General features: G+C 40.0%; 1 pseudogene across 1 annotated transcript; it reads right to left on the bottom strand.

Annotated features, from left to right (window-relative positions):
* Positions 1–2837: 2837 nt before the first annotated feature.
* LOC149228402 (putative apyrase 7 pseudogene) lies at positions 2838–8172 on the bottom strand (annotated as a pseudogene). Its single transcript, XR_016248351.1, has 2 exons — positions 6440–8172; positions 2838–3323 (listed from the first exon to the last, which is right to left on the bottom strand). The product of XR_016248351.1 is annotated as a putative apyrase 7 pseudogene (transcript).
* Between the last annotated feature and the right edge of the window lie 937 nt (positions 8173–9109).

Below are 9109 nucleotides of genomic sequence, written 5' to 3'. Positions count from 1 at the left end.
AACCCCAGGCCACCATTGCTAATTCCCGTCAATAGACGGAGAATTAAATAAACCCAGAAATGCGGCGACATTGTCGTCAAGAAACCAAAAAATGGCATTGCAGATGCAGACCAACTTCAGGACACCCTCACGCCTCAGCGAAGAATCCGATAGATGCCTAGATATCCCTGCACCTGTATCAAAAAATAAATCAGAAACTGAAAGAAAATCTTAATGGCGATCAGCCGTCAGATATAAAAGCGCACAGGAGCTGAAAATATCAATTACCGAGCAAACACCCGACAAAGAACGCAGACTGCAAAAACCCAACTTTGTATTTCTGGCCGCAGACGAGATCCCATCCGCAGACCGTCGAAACCCCGGGGCCTCCGTCCCAGTCCCATGAGGCCGGGTCCATGGAGCATATAGATCCCGTCGGGCTGCAGGATTCGAACCTTGGCTTCACGGAAAGGAAATCCTCTGGAGTTTTCCCTCCATTGCAATGCCAATGGGGTTCATAGTCGGCGAAAATCATGACCATCGTAGGAAAGGCCTCCAGTGTCCATGCGAGGCTCGACAGCAAGAAATGCTTAATCTGCCACCGCCCGAACAATAACTCAGAAGACACAGAGGCCATTGGGTTGGGAGACAAAAGGACAGTGTGAGGATCAACGACCAAACTTCCTTCAATCGTCTAACACCACAAATCTACGGTCAACAATAAGACACGGCATCGGCTGGGGCAATTCATTTCAAAGGGAAATGCCTTACGGCGTAATGAATTGAATTTTGTATCCCAAACTCGGTCAACAATAAGACACGGCATCGGCTGGGGCAATTCATTTCAAAGGGAAACGCCTTACGGCGTAATGAATTGAATTTTGTATCCCAAACTGTTTTCGAAATTATATCCATATGGATTAACTGTTAATAGTTGTTGTGAAGATCTATGATAAACACTTCACTGTTTTTGTGGAGATCTATGATAAAGATCTATGATAAACACTTCACTGTTTTTGTGGAGATCTATGATAAACACTTGCACTAGTGGATCACTTTGAAGAATACCTGCAACCAGGGCAAAGCCATGTCCAAATGACTTGGTCAGCTAGCCAAATAATGCTAGAACATAAATTATAAACTAATGAATATATTCTCTATTCTCAGGAATCCTCTACTTTTTATATTCGGATCATATAGATAATGAGATCAACATATATGAATCAGAATAAGTGATTAATAAACCAACACAAATCCACAATACAACGAAAGTCACCTTCCTGATCTTAAAATGACCTTGCATTCTGCCACCAACCAGCATTTTCTATTAATTAATTTAACAAGAGTTCTCTCTTGTTTATTTAAACTGCATGACTCCATTCCATTAGGCCTGCACAAAATTTAATTTGAATATTATTAAATGCAGGCCTGCTAATGGTGATGGAGTAGTTGATGGCCACCATTTCCAAATCTTATATTAAGTCGTAGAGATGGAAATCGTGCTATAAATATATATATATATAGTTAGTCACATTAGCAATTATAATTCAATGGTGCTCACAGGACCAGAAAGTCAGGGATTAGTGAATATGAGACAGAGGAGGAATCCTTACAGATGAGGACTAACGAAAACATGTTAGTGAATAGAAGCTTGAGTCAAAAGTACAGTCCCAAGTCTTTCGAGGAACTGGTTGGGCAGAGCATTATTGCTCAAGCTCTTTCCAGTGCAATTAACAAAGATAAGATTGCACCCTCTTATCTTTTTCATGGGCCCAGAGGTACAGGGAAGACATCTGCTGCAAGAATATTTGGTTTTTCTTTGAATTGCATGGCTGATTGCAATGCAAAGCCCTGTGGAAATTGCAACGGGGGAAAGAATAAGAATAAAGAATAAGAAAGCTTTCGCCAACAGAGAACGAGAATGCCGAGGAGCCCTGAAATGAGTGACCACAAAGTAGAGCGATCAAGTGAAGAACTGGTGTGAACTGGTGTGAATATTCGGCTCACTGTGTACCATGGGTTTTCTGTCACCTTCTTCACCGCCGAATGGATGGACGGCTCTCCTCACCACACCCTGCCATCTTCGTCAAGGGACATGATCCGCTTCATAGAGCTCCCTGATGTTCAGATCGAAGGGGATCGAGGCGCCTCAGATTGCTGTCCTCTCTCATCCATCCACAGACGCTTGGCCTCTCTTCGGTGACGCTTGGTTTCTAAAAAGGCCGATGATCTAATGGTTGGAGTTTATTCCATCGTCTAACAATCGATCTAAGGGCCCATAACCAGACACCGCGGCACGGAGGGGAGTTCCTCTCAGAGGGAACGCCTTACGGCGTAATTACGGTATTCCAACCACTATTTTCTGCCATTTTGGCTCCGAAAAATGACATTTCCTAAATTTAAGATCAATTTTCTTTCCTGATTAAAAAATTGAATGATATAAATCAAGTACATTGTTGTAATAATTATTTGCCATTGGTATAAATTTAAATAGTCTAAAAGGTTTGGAGACTAATTGAATCGTATGAACTTGGAGTTTGACTATTAAAGATAACACATGAATGAACTGCCAATGAACTGTGTTCAGAATCTTCCTTTTAACCTCTGAAAAGTAAAGAAACTTTACACTGCCAGGAAACAACACGGGTCCCAAGAGATTTCGAAATTTCCAAAAAGAATAAAATGATAACTCTATAATATGACATTTGGCTGTCAGCGACCTGAAGTTGAAAAAGAAATGTTATTTAAAATGCATTTATGTTACAAATATCCATCAAAGACGCTAAGCGAGATGAATATGCTAACATTACAGATAAAATTAACAAGATCCAACCATCCGCCAAAATGTAGAGAGACCAAAAATACAATTCGCAATATTTTAGTATATATTTCAGTTGTGCTGTAGGGATCTCCCCTCAATACATAAAGAACCAGCCCAGAGATGCTGCATAAAGCTACACTCGCTTAACAAGTTGATATTCCAGATTCTCCTGTAATGTACACTTTTGAGAAAAGCACAGCCTTTCTCTAAAATCTATATACAGCTTCTAGCCATCACAACTTGACGACATGGCTCTCTAAAACTGATAAACTGAGATCTTCTCTTGATTGTGATCGTCGACTCTGCAACCGCATTTGACCTCTGTGAGGCGTCCACAAGGGTCTAGTATCAGTTTGTATTTGCCCCAAATTGCTTGGAAAACACAATCCAACTGACACAGTTGACTGGTGCTTGAGAGAATCAGCATGTTGCACACTTCCACCCGCAAGGCTTTGCGCAAGTCCAAATGGTTGCTGACACCCTGAATTTGAAGGGCTAAGTGGTATCTTTGCTCTTCCATCCCCTGAAAATAATGAAGAAAAATAATTCCAGTTACATTACAGAATATGATGCTTGGGAAAACACAGACAGAAATCATATACAATTTGCAACATCATGATTCATAACTGTTTTAATTTCATTTCAAGGAAGAATAAACAACATTATTAGAATTACATGACAAATGAATTTGGAAGGTTTCCTGTGATGAGATCAATAAAGTAGATACAAAATCCTTCTTGTAAAGTAAAACTAAACAATAGAAATCTTAATGGCGACCACATGAATTTCTATCCCATCCAATCAGGATTAGTAGACTGAGCATGTTATTAAAAGAAGCAAAGCTTCTCCCCCGAACCACTTATAGGGAAGGCAGTTTCACAACACATGAGACAGAATAAAATGGGGGAAACTAGTTGAAGGATCAAAGCACCAAAGACAATAGAAACAGATCTACAAACTGTAGTCCTGGACTTAAATTTCAGTTCAATGATAATACATGAGAAGAGTAGAACATGCAGCCTACCTCCTACAATGGATGTCAGCCCATCCCCTAGAATTGCCTTATTTGATCCTTTTTTATAGTAGCTTCAACCACACCAGTTAGCAATTCTGGAAATGAGTTCAAACAACTTTAGGAAAATGGAAAAGAAGAGATGAAATTCCTCATTGTAAATAAATGTCAGTTGCATCAGAACCAAGCCCATAAAAAAAGAAATCCAATCAGATCCAAAACGTATCCATGTTTACAGTATGTGTAAACAAAGCTAAAGCTTTTGGAGAGATGCAAAAGTGGTGAACTTCTATTCGATCCTTGCTAATTCTGTCCATGATATGAACAACTTCCCCATATAACTCCGTTTGTCAAGAATAACTTAGAGCAATGCCTTTGGAGAAAAAAGGAAATGATAAGCAAATAATGAGCATGTAAGAGGTTGGGGAAAGTTAAGCCTAGATCACACGGGAAACACATTCAACTTGAGTTTTTCACCATGTTGATGGTTATCCCCTGGATTAACTACCTACGAAGGTGCACTGTCTTCGATATCTCTTGCATGTAAAATTTTCCCTCAATTTCCAGGATCGAAGAAGTATGCATTGTATTAAATTATAACCAAAATTGGAATCAAACTATTCTAATGTTAAAAACTTCTTCTGAATGTCACTCATCAGAAAAGGAATGCATTGCCATGGATCAGTGGCCAATGAAGAGGAGCATAAAAAAAATAGTGACAAGCATGATCTGCAATGTTACAATTGATGTTATAGCTCAGATCTTTTTGACACATTTCACAAGCAGGGAACAAGGAAAGAATCCTGAGCATATGACCAGAAACAAGGGTCAACTAAGATGCCCTAAGGCACTTGCCAAGAAACGTGTTGGTGTGAAAACAGAACTAGAGAGGACACTCCTTTGTGACCAGATGCTGAAAAGAGTCATGGCTATGCAAGTTAGCCCAGTAGCAAATTTAGGCACTATGGATCTGGTCTTGAATAGAAAAAACAAAATAACTAATTGCTAGATTCCTGTTTGCATATTAAATACAAGGGGTGAAAAACATATCATTAATAATTTCTCAGTACTACAAGGTACCTCCAGGGAAATACACTTGCTGTTTCTTCAATTTGGTCGCTTCTTTAACATAGTTACGACACATACTAATGACCACACAACATTTCAAATTCAAGTTAGCCTCTTTTCCTAAATGACTATCTCGTCCGTAGAAAAGATCAGCTCTATAAACTCTATTATAAGGTTTATTAAGGAACACACACATGGTATGACTTCTACATTTGAGAAATATATGTGTTTTATAATTAAACAAGCTTTGGGAAGTATCCTGTGTACAGTGTTAAATCTTTTATATTTGCTTTAAGGAAGGCATGCTTTTTGAAATTCATGGAATCTCCAAATGTTTCATTGTCCACTTTGACTGTTTGACATAATCCAACAACGTCAACGATATCATGTAGAATGTCATCGAGTATCCCATTCTTCATATCCACAGTTCTTGACTCACGCAAATGGTGCATCAAAGGCACTTGGTTTCATCCTTGTGAACAAAGCATCCAGGAAGGGAGGCACCTCAGCTCACTTGGAATCCCAGAAACCTGATTATGAGGAAACATTAGATGCAGCCACAATGCCACATTATAATATACCCATTTTCCACACAATACTGCCATAGGTGTTCCCAATCATCTGAAACACTTCATAGACTTTAAACCTGTTCTGCATTTAATTGTGTAGTAATCACAAAAATGAAAAATGTGGAACAGCAATAGCCATACATATCAAGAGCCCATGAGCTTTTAGTCTTGAACAGCTCATGACCTGAGGATGCCTCTTCTGTGGTTTTAACTTTTACCCTTGTTGAGATTAGTGGAACATGAGAAAATTAATTGACATCCTCAACGGGAGTGAGCTGACTTTATTCCACATACTACAGGTTCACATGTACAGATCCTTTGTTGTGTGTTATTTTTTCATGGAACAAATCATCATCATGAGTATAGTTACAGAAATTATAAACTATTGCTAATACTCAGCTGAGCACTAGTCCAAACTAATCGTATTAATCTTCTCAAAACCTTTGGCAAACCAAAGACAACCAAGCATGGCACTCAAGCAACAAACACTTGTAAATTCAATAAGAAACTTAAGTGAAAATTTTATGCAAAAACAGGGGAATCAACATTTCTGTAACCACGGAGGTTAAAAACTTGACATAAGCATAAGATGCAGCGAAGAGTAATAAATGCATAGCCTCTGAAAGAAAAGAGAATTAAAAGGCAACATAAACACAAACATATAGAGGCAGATTGTCAAGTGAGTGAAGGAAAAGAAAAATGATCAATTAAGATTATTCAATTGGTAAAATAAGTTTTTTCTGAGTTAAGGATTCTGTGATGTGAATAACTTTGATTAATTTTTTTTGGATCCATCACACTGAGTTTTTTGAGTTGATATTTGGAGGCTTCGAGCCAGCAAGTGTTTTTTGAGTCCTGATGGTGAGCCACTCTGGCTGGATCAAAATGTCAACTCAAAAAACTCACTGTGATGGATCTGGAAGAATTTAATCAAAATGGCAAAAAAACTGTTGAAGATGAATAATTTAAAGTTTCAGTTACAGAGCTTACCAGAACGACTTGGAGAAATTCCATTACCGATGGAACAATGCAGCACCTAAAGTCCAAGTAATGCTACCAGACCCCACAACTACTTGTTGCTCCTTCAATTGCAAACCATCTCTCAGGAGTGATACTATATATGGAGCACGAAAACAATATTGTTCTATAAAAGGCTGTGGAACAACACTCCGCTCAGCATCTTGCCAAGTTTTAGTGCAGAACTCCCGACCCTTCTCTAGAACATCATTAAATGAAGCAGCAGCAGATAGATTAAAAAACTTGAACACAACAAAGAAACCTGACATAGCATAGAATTGCCCTTGAGATTGTTGCTGCTGATCACTGATAGCACAAGGATGTTGTTTGCAGTCTGTCCCTGCCCCCGAATGTGACCATTCAGAGGCATTTATGGTTGATTTCGCTAGAGCTTCACATTCTTCCCAGTTGGGCTCACCAATCAACTCAAGCCCTACTCGAGATTCTTCTTTACTTATGTCTCTTCCACCAACCAGAGGACTTCCATTCTGGAGTAAGAAAGAACACTGAGAACATGAGTATTGCTGTCTATAACCAGCATGTATGCAAGGATGATTGAGATGCAACTGACCACCAGAGAATTTCCCATTGTCAGTTTTTAAATTTTTTCTGAGTAGAAGTACAACGGACTTTTCAAAGGCATCATTTAGGCCATAACCTGTAAGAGAATATGCATTTAGATGGCGTTCCATTGTTCCAATGGTCAGATTCAAGCCATATTTAGATTCAAATGTCACCTGTAATGAGGAACCCCCTAAGTCAAGTGCACCAAACGTCTCCAGAATCGGCATATTCTGCAATCTACCCATCATATAATTAAGAGCTACCCATCCATAGTAAGCCTCTTCTACCCCAGTAATTATCCTAACCCAGTTTCTTCGACACATAAATGGAGATTCTTCTAGAATTGACCATGCCTTGTCCAGGATCCATTCTGAATCTGAACTTGGCATCCTGCGAAGCCCTGCTGTGGCCAAAAGGAAAAGAGGGCTATTTTTATGAGCATGAGCCGGTATTTGCTTTTCAGCCCACTGGAGCAGTGGTTCCATGGCTGACCTCAACCCTGATTCATTGTGTAAAAGTTTATCAAAACCAGGTTCAGTTTCCATGCGATGATAAGCTCGACCATTCTGTTGCCTTGACTTGCCATCAGTACCTTCAGGAAATGGGCGCAGCACCATTGGAAGACTCCCTTGATGCTTGCCATCATTCCGCACCCACTCATACACATAAACTCGGGTACCAGTGCTCCCACAGTCCAAAACTATAGAAAAATGTGATGCCTCTGTACTCCGATAAGATTTTAACCAACCAAATCCCGCAATGATCAGAATTAAAAGCATTAAGAGAAGTAAAAACCCAACAGCCACCTTTAACCAGCATTGTTTTCTCAATGGTGTTGAAGGTAGGCCCTTCTCCTTTGAAAAGCTAGTGCCTCCTCCTGTGCCCTCCCTTATCGATGAAGGTTTTGTTCGAAGAATACCAGCACCGCTCAAGGCTAAATCCCCTTCTTCAGAACCAACCTTGCGGTATGTTGAGAAGTCTTGGAGAGACGATGAAAGCCGCAGGCCACCTGTCTTTCCATAACCTGCCCATGCAGACCTGAAGGGTGAAGCTAAGGGCGGCAATGCAGAAGATGAAACAGAAGAGCCAGAAGCTGATGAAGATGCAGAGAAATGACTCGCCGATGATCTAATGGTTGGAGTTTATTTCATCGTCTAACAATCGATCTAAGGGCCCATAACGAGACACCGCGGCACGGAGGGGAGTTCCTCTCAGAGGGAACGCCTTACGGCGTAAATATAAAATATGTGCCTATATTTTATGATGTAGAGTTGTGGTGTATTGGTAAGGTTTTACAATGTGCTTCCGAAGGTTGTGGGTTTGAGCCTCGACCCATGCCAATTGACTGACGCTATTGACCTAGACCTGTGCGTTGACTTTGACTGCCACGTGTCACTTTGAGGAACTGCCACTTGGCTTGCAAAGGCCCAATTTTTTTCTTGTTGGAGCAAAACTTCAAAGTATGTTTTCTCCCTCATACGAAGGCCATTTTGCAAATCGAACATACCACTGGAATCAACACGACGAGCTCTTCGACTTGACACTGGTTTTGTGTACATATGAGATTGTTTATGAGCATTTTGAGGATCCTCCTAGATCATTCCTCTCCACTAGAAGCTTTTGGACCACCAAAAGTTTGGTTTTAAGCAGACATGAGGTGAGGGTACAACTCCCTCACCCTTCCGATCTCCATCCACTTTGCCTTGCTTGGATTCATGCCTTTGAGCCCCACTCGAATATGCTCAACATCTCCACTCCCGGAAGTGTAGACCTTTTTGTCTAAAATGGTGTCTTCTTGTAACTCAATCATACATTCAGGTGCAAAATCATATACAGTTGGAATTTGGGCATTTTCCTCTGGATCCATGATTATAGGAGGTTCATAAAACTTCAAATTTTCAACTATGACAACTGAATATATGTGCATGTATGGAGGCAAATTTAACCGTAATGCTTTGTGCTCATTCTTTTCAACAATCTTAAATGGACAATACCTGATAGGTTTCAACTTTTTACCTTCACCTTTCATACTTTCTTTGTTGATGTAAATCCATACTTGATCACCAACCTGGAAGTGAT

Source organism: Pinus tabuliformis, chromosome J (assembly GCF_031772625.1).
Source record: "Pinus tabuliformis cultivar Carrire ecotype Pingquan chromosome J, CPIR1, whole genome shotgun sequence".
NCBI classification, from domain to species: Eukaryota; Viridiplantae; Streptophyta; class Pinopsida; order Pinales; family Pinaceae; genus Pinus; species Pinus tabuliformis.
The sequence above is the reverse complement of the archived record's forward strand: the minus strand, read 5'-3'. Positions and strand labels throughout refer to the sequence as shown.